The sequence below is a fragment of the Onychostruthus taczanowskii genome, unplaced genomic scaffold, assembly GCF_017590055.1.
Source record: "Onychostruthus taczanowskii isolate IOZ18803 unplaced genomic scaffold, ASM1759005v1 scaffold190, whole genome shotgun sequence".
NCBI classification, from domain to species: Eukaryota; Metazoa; Chordata; class Aves; order Passeriformes; family Passeridae; genus Onychostruthus; species Onychostruthus taczanowskii.
In genome coordinates, this window is record NW_024499129.1 from 250,772 (window position 1) to 265,335 (window position 14,564).

Consider the following 14,564-nt stretch of genomic DNA (forward strand, 5'->3'; position numbering starts at 1 on the left):
GGAGATTAGCATGCAACTCTCTTCATAGTTAAGGCTGATTGCTGCTGGGAACTGTTCCTTACCAAACAGAAGTAACTATCTTAATAAACCAGAGAGTTTATATTCCATGAGCCACTGGAAGACACGGAGATGAAGAAGAAAAAGAAAGTAAGCTGGGAACCTTGAGCATTGTATGCTGAATGTCTGGCACTCCAGAACACTTGCAAATATCCCTAAGGTCCAGTGAGAGTAAATAATTTTGCACTGACCCCAGTGAAGTAAGGTCATCTCTGAGGGTCTATAATTAAATAATTATTGCAGTACTAGTGTTAAAACATGAAGAAAAGCTAAGGGGATAAAATTTATTCTACTAATGGAGGACTTCAGATGTATATTACAGAGAGCAATGATTAGAGTTCTGGACTAATTCACAGATGTGAAGACTACGTTGACTGCTACAGAGGTCAGCATACCAACACACAAAAGCCTTTGTCCAAATTGTGAACACCTGTTGGTGATCCTGGAGTCTTTGAGACCAAGGAGAAAGACTCATATATGCACTCACTACCACCAAATCCAAAGACACAAAACAGGAGTTCTCACCCTTGCAGTCATATCTTCCATTTCTCTGTCTTTTATGACAAGATAAATTCTCACTTTATCTATGAGTAATATCCATGCAACAAGCTGAAGGGTAAAATCTCTAGTATAAGATCAGGAGGCCTTTTTCAAGGGGTGAGTCATTATGCTTTATCTCTTATTCTCATTGGCTTGCTGAATCCAAAGAAGATATATCAGAAGATTTTTTTTTTTTTTAAAGGCAGAAGCCTGATCTTTAAAATATGTTTTTTCCATAAGCCGTGGAGTGTGTCTGCATAAGAGGAGCACAAACTACCCCCCTCCCCCAATCTGTTGTAGACCAGGTACAGTTTCACAAAAGAAAATTGTTCTACAGAGTTGAACAATATACCCACTTTAGCTTGCTGCATGCTTTAAATGCAGATAACACTATAAACACAACAAAAAACAGGTTTTATTTGCCAAGTCAGAGTTTCTTTAACAAAGATTGTGATGGATGATGAAATTACAGAAAGTTCAAGCTGACCATCTAAATTCTGTATTGCTTTAAATCTTACACATACTACCCAGGAAAGTAAAAAAAAAAAGTCTTTGGAGATACTAGTTACTCAGCTATTGTTCAGCTTAAATTAATTGTCAATTAACACTTGTTTTCTTGCATTTATAGTACAAACAGCAGGAGAAATGAAGAACCTATCTACAGTAGAAATTTTCAACTCCTTTACCACAGTCCTACAAAAAGCAAGTTGTTAAAAATAAAAGGTTTTAAATTTAAAAAAAAGTTTTAAATCTCACCAGGTGAAAATGCAGGCAGGGGTATTACAGTGTTTATGTGCCTGAGGTTCTCCTTGTAAAAAGTATGTGTTACTTATAAGAATTCATAAACATTTGCTCCAATATCTTAACAAAACTAAATTCTGTGATTGAGACAATCACTGTAGGATTGCATCCTCACAGGTATGGGGCAGAGAAACTATTCCTGTTACTTCCAGCAAAATGTTAGAGAATTCCTTTTAAAAGTAATTGCAAAGAGAGCAGAAGTAAAATGGTTGGGAGAACCTGGGAATGAACTGACCAGAGTCCACAGGTACCAAAGAGAGTGACTTCAACCTCAATTATGAACAAAAATAGCAGACTAGTCAGGAGGAGAATTTCAAAGACACAATCAATAGTGAGTCTGGAGTTTTAGACTGTATTGATTTTTTGATACATTCAAAGTTTGCCCTTGCAAAGCAGGCTGGCTAGCCTATGGGAAAACTAAAGAACAGGTGGGTCTTCACCCTGCCTCTCTTTTCTCATTGTGGTGACCCAGCAATAAACTCCAAAGCTGTCTCCAAAGATGTCAAGGTCTCAGAAGAACCTGTAGTTGCTGACCCAGGAATCAACATTTTCAAACTTACTGCTTCATTCATCTCCAGGTGCCTATTGACCACATTTTGGAAACATGGTACTAGAAGTTCTTGGAGCAACTGAGTTGGAAACCCGAGTCTGTTTTCCTGCTGTCTCTACTACAGTTACCTGCTTGCACAGAGAGATCAATCAAACACAGGATGTGATTTCGGTGTCCTTCTAAAGACCAGTCAAGGCAGACAGATTTTTTACCATGTCATTGCAGGCTGTAAGGTTTCTTAGAGGTTACTTGATTCTTGTTTTGATGGAAAATTCCAATCAGGGTTTGCAGCTGCCCCTTCAAAAATTCTTTCCTAAAATCTAGTACACTTCTTGGAAAAAAAAGGCATTTTCACACATACATTACCTCTGAAATGCCTTCTTTGAACTGGTCCATTTACATGAGCACACTAGTTATCAGTAAACACAATATATCTTAAGGAAACTTCAGGTTCTTATTCCCCAACAGTTTGACAAAACTGTTTTGACAAAACAGTTACTTTTTTAATTGCTGCTTCAGCTGGGCTGAAGACCAGCTGTAATATAAATAGAGCACTAGCCAGAGTTCCAGAAGGAAAAAAAATGCCATGGACCTCAGTTTCAGGCGTATAGAGGCATTTGCAACCTGCAAAAATAGGCAGTCCTCAGCTACACTGCCCTAAGAACAAGGGCATATGGCAAGGACACAAGGTCCCATTTACCATTGGGCTCTACTCTACTGCCTGCCTCCTCAAGTAAAATTAGCCTGGAATGCATCTCCCAACATTTAATCAAGATTCTAAACATGTATGGTTTTATTTGGTGGTGAATATGCCTCAGGTATATTTTCTAGCTTTGATCTTCTCTTGGGCTGAGATGGAGAAAAAGAGCCAAACTTCAGCAGAAGTCAAGACTCACATTGTGAATAAGACATTGGCAGGAAAGAAAAGAGGTTTTTTTTCCTTCATTCCCTGCTCTCTGTTTCATCTACTCTGATAACTCATCAGCTATTACTAGCAGCATGTTGTATTTACATTTTCTCTTTTGGAGGGAAGTAAAAAATACATAAGTTGAAGGTTCCTTATAGATTTGGCGGCTCATCACACCAACACTGTATATTTGCTTTCATTGCTGTCCAATAAATATTTTATGCTTTTCTGACCTAGCAAGCAGTTTTCCAGAGCACACTGTAGGCAATGCTAGTCAATTTTGCAAAGCTGTGAAACATCTGGTATGACAGTAACATGTTGGCAGTGCTATCAATGCTACTCAGCTCTCAATGAGAATTTTTTTTCCCCCGTGTGCCAAACTGCAGTTGCTCTGAGCTTTGGGAAGACTGAAGCTTTCCCTAGCAGGTCATGAAATGAGTCATCAAGCCTGAATGAATCTTTGTATTACATGGATCACATGTTTAGTAGTCTCACTGAATACATTTTCACATCCAGGAATAAAAAAGCAAGGATAACATTTTGGTGATTCATGTTTCCATAGACATGATTTTGCTTGGGTTCAGCCTCACCTGTAGTCCTCCCTTCTCCCTGAATAGATCCCATTCCTCCCTGGCAGAAAGAATACATATAAATTAATCTCTGTGATACTTTTAAAGACATACCTTTGCTGTCATGTCTGAGGCACTTAGCCCCTTATGATCTTATGATCCCTGTGCTTCACACAGCCAGACCCCACACACAAGTCGCACTGTAGTTTCTCACTTGCATTCCAAGTTTCTGCATCAAGTGAGAGCTAAGGATGTGGGCAGCAACATCCAGTCACAGAACAGGAGAAAATACAAGACTTTGCAAAGCATTTAGAGTCTTCTTGGTTTCCTGTGACAGTGCCACTGTTTGGTGTCAAAATAAAAAGGCCTTTGTCCAGGCCTCTTGAGAGCTTACCTAATCTTTCCAGCAACTCAAAGCCTGAAAACATAACAGCACCACAGGCTTTCAGCAGCATGAGGAGCCAGAAGACAGCAGCCTTGTCACCTTCAACAGAATGCCACACCTTAGAAGGATTTACAAAGCCAGCAAAAGCTTTGAGTACGGCTAGCTCTGTAAAGAGCAGCAGCAGATTCATTAAGTCTTCGGCTCTTTCCAGTTCATCATCAAGCAGATCTTGGGCAGAGAGAGCACATATGAGAAAGACAGTTTATTTAAGCACCACCTCTGCTAATACTTGATGCTTTCAAGCCCAGTAATGTCTGCTGCTACAACTCAGTGCTGCTACAACTCAGTGCTGAATAGCAAAGGCTGAAAAAGGAGTAAAAGCATGGGGACAAACATCATCACTGTCTTGTTCATTGCAAACTGGTAGGGAAAAGTCTAACTTATGAATCCGGTAAGCTGTTTCTTCCTCATATTGCCCTGTCTCTGTCACTGGTAACATAGAGGTGTTTTCAGCACTGCTGGACTAGCCAAAACAGACAGGAGATGAAAGGAGTACCATGTGTCTCTTGCTGTCTAATCAGTAAGACAAAAGTTAGGAACAGCACATGTCACCTGATTCCAATTGCCCTTACATACTTGATTTGCTGTGACCTGTGACTTTGACTTGTTTCTATTGTTTCGTCAGACAAATGATTTAATTTCTCCCACTCTGGAAGTTGGGCTGGGATGTGGGATATGACTTCCTTGAGGAAAGGTGGTAGTTCAGACCTAGATTTTAAAGTCTACTCTGCATCCACCCACTTCTTGTGCTTCAGTAAGGTCACTGCCCTTAAATTGCATAGCACCCAGCCTCTCAGCCAGACAAAGGAGAAAACATCCCCAATAACAAGCATCAGGCATTTTATCCCACTCTTCCAGAGCCTTAGCTATTTCCCAGGCCACAAAAATTAATCTGCAGTAAAGATCATGGCCCAGCATTCTGCTCTGCTTTACTGCCAATTTCCACCCAGGCAGTTTCCATTAACACTGGCGCTTGCGGCCCATCCAGCAGGCTTGGACACAAACAGGCCAGCCTCCACCGTCAAACATGTAGCCAGGCTCTCCTTTGCTCTGTCTGAGCCTGTTTAGATCAGTATCTGGCCAATTGCAGTCATAACCTCTGTACATCCAAGGCACTTGACAGCCACCACACAGAAAATTAGGCACAAATCCTTGGGCTTTTCCCAAATGCTTCTCACCTGCTTCTTATCAGGCCCAAGTCTAAATTGAAAAACAGGCACTAAGACTATCCCAGTCCTGTTACAAAGTTCTCTCCATTACATAGAGATGCTTTTGGTGTTTCTAATATTTATTAGCTGTCACCAGAGCATTACCTTTATGCACAGCACCCCAGACAAAGCTATAGTTATAGCCATTTCTAAAAGGATTCTGTAGGCTTACTTTAATTCTCTCCTCTAGCTTTAGACCTATTAACACTCAGTTTCAGCCTTCACACCTGTGTGTTAGCATGTTCCTGTGGAGTCAAAGCAAAATAGGAAAATAGATGTTAAACCATCAATACCCAGTGGTTGACTTAACTTGAATTCAGATGTAAGAAATGACATTTTAGGCTGAAAAAAATGGATCCATGGGCTTTTCCTAAATACATCACATAATTTTCTAGCTTAAGAAAATTGTATTAACACTTATTTTAAAAGTGTAGAAGACTGCTAACATGAGCCGGTTGTGATTTGCCAAGGCCAAGGAGCAAATATAAAAATTAGGTCTGCAAGTATGAAGTTTAGTACAAATCTGTGTGGAATTTATGGACAAATCTCCTGCAACACAAAACCCTTTAACAAATTGGAGCTGGACACACACTCTTCTTTATATTTTAAAACAGAATTTTCCAAAGCATTTTCTTAAACTATAGCTTGTATTTAATCTTGAAAGGTATCTCTTTATTCCTGAAAAAAAAAATTTCTTTTAAATAGATACCATGGACAATTCAATCTGGATTTTTAACTCCCATTTTATTTATCAAAAAGTAAAATGCTTTGGAAATGTGAGACACTTACCCAGATTTGTCTCACCCAGCAATTCTGCTTCCATTTCTTCATCATTTTACTCAGCTGGAGCTTTCAATTTTCTTCTGTAGGGATAAAAGATCACCCTGCTTCCTGCAGCTACCTGTATTGACTATTGTTTGCTAGCAGGCAGAAAAACAGAAGGACAGTCAGAAAAATAGGTTCCCCCTCATCAGTCTAACCTCAAAAGGCTTAGCTCTGTTTACTTACAGAAAGGAATTGTTTCTAACAATTGCATAAATAACAGAAAGGTGCAAGATAAGAGCCACACCCTCTGCATTAGTCTTGCAGGAATAATTCAGCAGGAAGGAGATATTCCCTGTATCATTTCTAGCAAGAAAAGGGGGCTCATTGGCAGAGCTAAATGCAGATTTGGAGCAAACCCCAGCTCAACCCTCAAACCACAAGGCTTTAGTGTTGATGAGGGCAGTCCTCATGCTTTCTGAAATCTCAAGGGATAATGGCTCTTTGGAGTTAGTAAAGGAGAAGGATCTGCCTCTCCTTTGGGTAGTGGGTGCAATAAATGAGTTAAATGTACAGTAAGGGGATTTCATGGAAGATTAACTGTAAAACAAAGTCACAGGTTTATCTTAAGGAAAGAAGTATCTGAAGGGGTAAATATTTGTCTTTTTGTGTCTCTCTTCCTCTGTCTAGATTTTTATCTTACATAAATGAGCACCATGTACACAAAATACTTAGTGAATAATGTTTATAAACAAACACTGTAGAGATCGGGGAGGTAGAAATGCCAACATCAGTCTTCAGGTCAGCCAGCATCACAGGTGCAAGCCTCTGCTCCTGATGGTGTACAGCATGACCAGCATCTGCACATAAAAACTGCAGCTCTTTGCCAAGTCACCTCAGAATGACATGTGGCATCAGAGAATCAAAGCAGGATTTGAACTAGCTGGATTGTCTCCATTTTCCCATCCCTAGTCTGTGCTTCAGTGGAGGTGTTTGACATAAAGGCACACCTAGCAAATGCCCAATAAGGTGTGAAGCAGTAGAAATATCCAGTAAGATAGGCTTTCTTCTGTGGTAAACTTCCTTGCCTGTCTTTAAAAAGGGTGATTTGACTACCTTCAGTGCAGCTGCAGGAGCATTAATCTTTTCATGACTGATTTTCTTTATTCTCAAAGATGTTTTGACATTATAGAACGAACAATGAGATTCTTTAAGAGGGGCTTTCAGAACACAGCACTAAAAAGAGTAAGAATTTGTTCTTGTGTCAATGGAAAATAGGGTAAAAAGACATTTCTTGTAGCATATTACTTTGAATGTATTGAGTTTGGTTTATCCAAATAAAACCCTATTGAAATGTTGCTTTAATTTCTTGAAATTATATCTTTTCCCAAGTGATTATAAAGAGAACCATGGCATTATATAAACCTGCATGAAATGCAGAGATTCAAAAATCCATCCCACCAGAAAGTAGATTATTCTAAACTGTTCTCATCTTCTATAAATAGCTAATTCTTTATAGTGTTTTTTGCCTATAAATCTGAAAGAACATCTATAAGCATTAGACCCTATTCTCAGCCAGGTGACATTTGTCAATTCACTGCATGTAGTGCAATAACTTCACACACATGACAGCTGCAAGAGTTTACTAAATTGTCCATGTAAAAAGTGGTAAGTACCTTATTATCTGCTCTCCTTATTGAGGCATCATCAGGACCTCTCCCTGGTAAGAAGTAATTCATCAAGATCTAAGCCATCAATGCAAAAAACACAGTACGAATGCCTAGATGCTGAGGAGCACCCATCCAAATGTTTCTTAGAGCTTTAACTAGATGTTTTACACAAAAGCAGTCACTCCCCATGAAATATGCCTCAAGAGTTTACATGTTCTCTGCACAAAAAAATATTCTTTTTTAGGCAATTTTTCCTGCTAATTACTTCCAGCAATTATTTAAGTACATAAGGACACAGGTATAAAATAATCACATGTGATGTCAGCTTCCCATATATTTAGAGTTTCACTTTTCATCTAAAGAAAGGAGAGGTAAACAAGTAGTCCAGCAAAAACTACCAAGGGATCATCAAGTATAATATATCAAATATAATGAACACAGCACAACACAGGTGAGGCAGCTATATGTTTGAAAATACAAGCCATCCAAATGGAAAACATTAGCTATATAAATTCTCTTTAACTACCTTTGCTTCTGTTTTTCTCAGTTGTATCAAGTAATGGTTTGGAGCTTTAACAAAAAAAGGTTTAATCAGCCTGTTTCTGATGTAGGGAGTAGGTTGAAGTAATGATAGCAGACTGGAAATATGTCTTCTGTTGCCTAGCATTGTTGTGCCAAATATAGACACCATGTGTTACATTCCAGCCCAAGTGATCCCAAGCATCTTCTTTCTTCCATAAAGTCCCTTTTACTTTGGAGTGGCAACACCTAAACACACAGCCAACTGAGAGAGAATAAAATTTCAATTCCATTGTATGTAGTGAATAACTGCCTACCTAAATCATTCTTCTCTGAAAGAAATCTGTTGAGAAAAGGAAATGTACACAGTGTTGGAAAGTTAAAAAATTTTAATTGTTTTTGTCTTTCAAAAGAAAAAATCCTACATTTATTTTTAAAAGGCAGAAACAGAATGTCACTTCCTTTTTCTCTCAAATATAAAATAAATAACAGCTTGGTAATAAGCTCTCAGAGGACGAAAACATTTTCACTGAAATGTTTACTAGCATAGGGAGTGAAATTTTTATTTAACTGCTAATGTAAGAACAGTACGCTCCTGGAAAGTTCAAAGAATATACCAGTCAAGCAAGAGGTGGTATTTTGTTTCTGAACACATAAAGAAGCATTCACACATATAAACAAGCTTGGAAAGATAGTGGAGGCTGTCTGTCCCCCAGTAACTGCTCCCTGATTTTGAATAACTGCTGGTCCATATTCATGTTCCCATCAGTCTGTATGGAATCTTCAAAGAGTAAAATGCTTTTGTTATTCAAAATAGAGTGCGACAGAACATAAAACAGCATTATTTTTTCTTTAGTAGTTCATGAGTCAGATTGCTAGTTATTGACCCACAGCAGGTTTTTACAGATGTCTTTAATACTTTTCAGTGCAAAAGGTGCATTTTGGGGCGCATTAAAAAAACTGACATCTCTGTCTTTCCTTGGATTGTATCTAACGGACAAAGCCCAGATACTGAGCCTGATTGTGACGAGAAATAATACAAATTAACAGGAGAAGGCTTGGGTAGGCTTAATACAATACTTGTAAACATCTACAAAATTTAGAGAGATTCTCATTTTTGATGGAACAAAGTTCAGACCAACTCCCTGGTAACTTCTGGGGTGGAAGATAAGAGGGAGAGAAGGCAAAACCAAAACTGAGATCCCCTTAAAAATGAAAACACATTAAAACAAACAAAAAGCTTGTTTGTTTTTAAAATGCTTACAAAATCCTCATTTGATGCACAAATCCAAATTCAGAATCCTCCCAAACTATTCCAAAATGGAGTTGATTCTTCCACCCCCATCAGATCTACAATTAGTCAATCACAGGATCAGGAGACTTTACATGTTTTCAGCTACCTTGTAACACAGACATCTCGCTGGCTTGTTACACTTGAAATTTAGGGTGAAATTTGTCTCTAAAAAAAAATACTGAGTTTTAGTTCCCAGGCAGGACAAATTGATAAAACTTGTCATGTCAATCCATGATTTTTCCCCACAATAGCTGATGCTTACCTTCTACCTCTGTCATATGCAGCAGAACAGAGAAGTCAAAATATCACAAACATGCTCACATCCTTTCTGTGATTAGCTTTTGGTGCAACAATATAGGCAGGTACAGAACAAATGCAGCCCTGCTACTCCAGACTTTTCCAAATGCAGCCAAAGAGATCAGAGGATTTACTATTGCTCTATTAAGAACTAATCACATCCTCTTACCATGGAAGGAGGCAATAGCTGATAAAATTCCTGCATCACAGGAAGCATTTTCTTGAGGCGGGTATGTGGGATACTTTGGTTACCATAACACTCCAGCATTGTTCCTGTGCTTCTATCTGACTGTACAGGGCATAAGCCTGGGCTCCAGGAGGCTGCAGGGCAGTTCTGTCCTGCTGGTGACCTCACAGGGGTCACTTACTCTCTGCTGCTATTTTGCCACAGTGATAAGGCAATAAAGGAGTCCCCTTTTTTTTACAAATTGTATTGAGATTTAGAGGCATGGAGTTCTATTCAGCACATAGGGATTATTCTCATTCATACAACAGGCTTGGCTTCTGAAGTGGTAAACAAGCTTCACAGCCAAGGTAAAGATAGTTCTTGCTCTCTTTTGGTTCTCCTTCTGGTGTGTTTTATCTTGTAATTGTAAAAAATGTAAAATAAGCCTACAAGGTACCATTTTTTATGTTTAATCATAATTATTACAAGAAAAGTTAGATTATACCTGGACAAAGGATACAAAATCGTTTATTCTTGCTAGCAGGATGAAACTTGAAAATTCTAGTTCTGTAGTTAAAAGATGGAACTTATTTCAGGATGAGATAAGAATTAGCAGGATCTAAAGCATTAATAGGGCACACACTCCTCATTTCTTTCATGCAGATACCTTCAACGCAGCTGGGAGCTGGCATTTCCTGAGATATTTTAAGAGACCATGAAAGCACATTGTTTTTCTTGCTGTGACAGCAAAACACTGTTCACAGGCTTTATTTGATCTGGAAGCAGGGGGAGAAAAAACAGAATCCAATCTCTAAGCCTAGAATCACTTCTTTTAAAGGTGTAGAACCCAACAAGTCCCCAGTCCCCAAGTCCCCAGAAAGTGACATGCTCCTCTGGTCACGCTGCTTCTCTGGGAGTTTGGGTATCACATTAAGGTTTACATCAATTTTTGTTGCTGGCTATTCTCAGACCAGTGGCTTCACCACGCCTCACCCTATGCAGCAATCAATCCATGAAAGGGCAATAAGAACAAAAGAAGGGTTATACAACAGAACCAGATTTATTAAAAGCTCTACCATGTATAACACCAAGAAAAACAATAGTGCCAGTTTGCAGCAGTCAAAAATAAGCTATAGTGACCATTGTCTCAAAGATAATAAAAAACAATGTAATCAATGACACAGAAAAACAGTAGAAATCCCTGCTCTGAAAAGCCATAAACACTACAGTTAGTCGTATCAGTAGGAAAATAGTTTGTTTACTCAGGAAAACCTGCTGAGATTAAAAACAGGTGAAAGTCTGTAATAATAACAAATAACCTGTTGTATTTCAGATCACATTCCAAAAAAAGATATGTGCCTTCTCTAAACAGTAATACTGTATGTTGTATGTGGTAGAGGCACCAATCACATTAATACAGTTTGTTCACGTGGTTTCCTAGCATGGGAAATAGGCTGGGATTGCAGTATGAAATCCAATTTCTTAGTGAGAGAGGTGAGCTCATTCATAGAGTAGCACAGCAGCAATATGAAAATCTGTAGCTGCTTAATCTCCACTCAAATCATCACCAATATCTCAGCATACTCTTGATCTTCCTTGCTGGAATGCTGGGATGAGTTCCAGGTGCCTGAGCCAGGGACTTTGGCAAAAGCAATGTGAATATGACCAACATTCCAAAGCATCAGGCTAAATCCTGAACATGTTGCTTGCAAAGTAATCCCACTGATAGAGGGAATCTGCTTATACAGAAGAAGCACTTCTTTCTCTTTTTATAGATATTTCTGCAATTTCGTCTTGACATCCAAAAAGCAGAGGACAGTCTTTTATCTTCATTCAGAGACTGAAATCTTTTCATGATGTTGAGCTACCATTACAGTAACAATGGCATGATATAAAAATACATGTACTTTTTCTCCAATGGAGAATATCTCATGAGCACTCCAGGATATTAAATGGCATACCAAATCTTGCTGAACTAAGAATTACTCTGACTTCTTTGGAAAAATCTGTTTTCTTCTGGAATCTTATACCTCTGTTCCAACCGTGGATTCAACCCCAGAGATATTTCAAATATCTCCCGTGACACCATATTTTTCCCTACAGCTACTAATGAAAGGAACAGAACCAGCAAAGACAAAGTATTTTCTCCCCAAATTGTCAGTTCTCTCTCAGTTTGAGGTCTCTGCCTCACATCACACTCTGTCTACAGGTGGTTATTTCCAGTTCTCAGACACATAATGCAAATAATTTTGTAGGGAGAAGATTTTACTTGCTGTTCAGGTTTGAGGTTTGGGGGTTTTTGTTCCCTTAGGAGATATCCATGCTATATTCTGGCTCTTATCCTTCCTTCTAAGCAGCAAATTTATGCTCTGTGACAAGAGGTGGCTTGAGATGAGCGGACACCCCTGGAGACTGAAAGCTTTCACATCTCCCCAGGCTATATTGCACCTTACTGCCTGGAGCTCCTGGCAGTGAGTCTGACATATGGTGTAACCACCATTTGAGGGAGAGGGAATCACACTGTCAGTAAGAGAAAAGCCAGCTGGCTGGCTGGCTATGGAGTCATGGACATTGGACCTCAGCAGAAAAGCTGTCCTGCTGTTAGAACACTGAAATTTAAGGGGAAATGTTCTTTCTGCATCATGCAAAATTTAACTCTTTAATTTATTGATAGCTCTTGAGAGTCATCTGTCTTGAAGACATTCTGCATAGTCACTGAATAGAAGAAAGACACAAGACATATTACTTATCTGTTCACATTTCACTTTTAACTGTTGGATTTCCTTACTTTATGATTCAATTCTGTTGTTTGTATTATTCAAATAGATCTGACTGATTACTTTGACAGGCCTAACATGGGAACATATTATTGCAGATTACCTTCACTGTTTTACATTTACCTCCATGTTCTACAATGAAAGGTTTGAGGGCTATGACTCTATACCATCTTCCTCAAACAAAACAGAAAACCAAGTGAAGTAGGAAAGACAGTAATTTCCCACATTTGTGCTCAAAGCATGGACTGCAGTTCAGACCCTTCCAGCCTCATCTGACCTTGCCAGGCCACTTGCATTCTCCCACAGGAAAACAGACTGAGCAGAAAGCTAAAGATCTAATGTTTTACAGGAAGCACAGGAATATAATTGAGAAAGAAAACAACACATGCTGCAATCAATGGGAGCTTCTCCAACTACTTCAGTGAGCTCTGGAAAGGGTTAGGCCAAGAGGACAAAGAGTAGAAACTGAGGCACAGAAAGTTCCACCCAAATAAGAGGAAGACAGAATAAGGAAGAACTTCATTACAGTGCAGGTGGTTGCCCAGAGAGGGGTTGCCCAGAGAGGTTGTGGAGCCTCCAGTGAATATCTCACTGGAGATATTCAAGGACTGTCTGGATGAAATCCTGTGCCATGTGCTTATCCAGGGAGTTTGGACCAGATGACCCACTGTGGTCTCTTCCATCCTGACCCATTCTATAGTTCTGTTAACTCAAACTGAAAGATCTGCTGTATTCCCTCTGGCACCAGGGAAGAAACACACAATCTGCTGCTTCCTAAACCCTCATTTTCTGCACTACATGGGCTTACTATGTTTACACTTTTGTTGTCTCAGAAATGTCAAACTCATCAAGAATTTGTAAAGCCTCATCACCTGGATGTGTGTGATTACATGGGAAACTGAGCTCACCCAGCTTCTAGACAACACAACAGCAAGAACAAAATACAGCTCAAAAGCCAGCCAGCCTCACGTTACTAATATTGATATCTACATTGGTTGGGCTCGATGATCAGAAAGGTCTTTTCCAACCTAGTAGATTCTGTGATTCTGTGATTCTGTGATAGAAATTTAAAGCATCTACACTTACATTTGAATCATGTCATTAAACACGTCAGTGTCTGTGTGAGGGTCTGAAGGGCACCACTGGGCCTGTCTGATGCTGCCTGGAGATGCCTCTCCAGGGCTCCTCCTGCCTGCCCACGAGCACTGGTGGTGTTGTCCCTGTCAGGACACAGCCCTACAGCCCCTGAGGCGCTCAGCTCCCACCATGCCCAAACAATCTGCACAGGTAGGCAGAATGACTGTCTCCTTGCTCTACCAGTCTGGCACTTGTGACACCTGAATTTGGTGCTGACCCAGCTCCTGGGCAGCCTGTGACATCCTCCTGCATGGAGGAAAATGGAGGAAAACAGCCTGGCTGCCTAATCTCCTCTCCAAAATGTTCCAAGTTTTCTGTCAGGAAAAGACAGGCATTAATTATTACCAGCTCTCTCCTCTGGAACAGACGGAACAAACTGCTCTTATCTTGCAACTGTGAGTCACCCCTTTGGATGGTGGCAAAGGGAAGATGGGGTGATGATGTAATTCCTAACTCTTTCAGGTTCCCCATCTGCCAAGGAGGAAAAAGCAGACTGTACTGCCAGGCAAAGCTTACAGACCATTTGTTCAGGAAGGTATCACGAGGGCAATGGGCACAGATCTGGGGCTGAGCAGCCAAGAAAGTAGAAGACAGATGAGCATTGGGAGAGCAGACAGACCTAGAGCTCTCTCATGAAGTACTGGGGATACAACAGCAATCTCTGCCTCCTTAGGGTAAGGCACTCAAATATCCCAACTCTCCTTTCTCACCAGTTTCTTCAACACTGGAAAGGACATAAATAAATCAGGGGCACATTCTTCTCTGAAAATCCTTTTAAGTGATATCTTGTCTTCCAGACACAGAGAAGAAAAAATGTAATTGTAAAAAGATGAGCTTTTACTGTTTTCATAAGCTGTGTTTAAAG